The following is a 265-nucleotide window of genomic DNA, read 5'->3' on the forward strand; positions in this document are numbered from 1 at the left end:
ACGGGAACTTGAAGACACTTGTACAAACGCGGATGGGTGACATGAATGGAGATGGCTCCAGATTGGCGATTTGTAATTTGTGAATTAGGCTACCATAGACTTATAGTCTAAATTAAATTCGTATTATGCATGTTATAGAGTGCGTGACGTCACATGCACTATTGCTGGTGGCACGGTTGTCATGGCGACCGTCACAGCCCTAGTGTGTGTGTATATATATATATATATATATATATATATATATATATATATATATATATATGTG

The 265-nt window shown here is 36.6% G+C and overlaps 1 protein-coding gene across 1 annotated transcript in view; it reads right to left on the bottom strand.

The window, feature by feature from the left end:
• Positions 1-265, bottom strand: part of LOC107695633 (insulin receptor-like) — an 82,623-nt gene that overhangs the window by 9,116 nt on the left and 73,242 nt on the right. The window lies entirely within an intron of this gene.

The sequence above is a fragment of the Sinocyclocheilus anshuiensis genome, unplaced genomic scaffold, assembly GCF_001515605.1.
Source record: "Sinocyclocheilus anshuiensis isolate Anshui unplaced genomic scaffold, SAMN03320099.WGS_v1.1 scaffold706, whole genome shotgun sequence".
NCBI lineage: Eukaryota > Metazoa > Chordata > Actinopteri > Cypriniformes > Cyprinidae > Sinocyclocheilus > Sinocyclocheilus anshuiensis.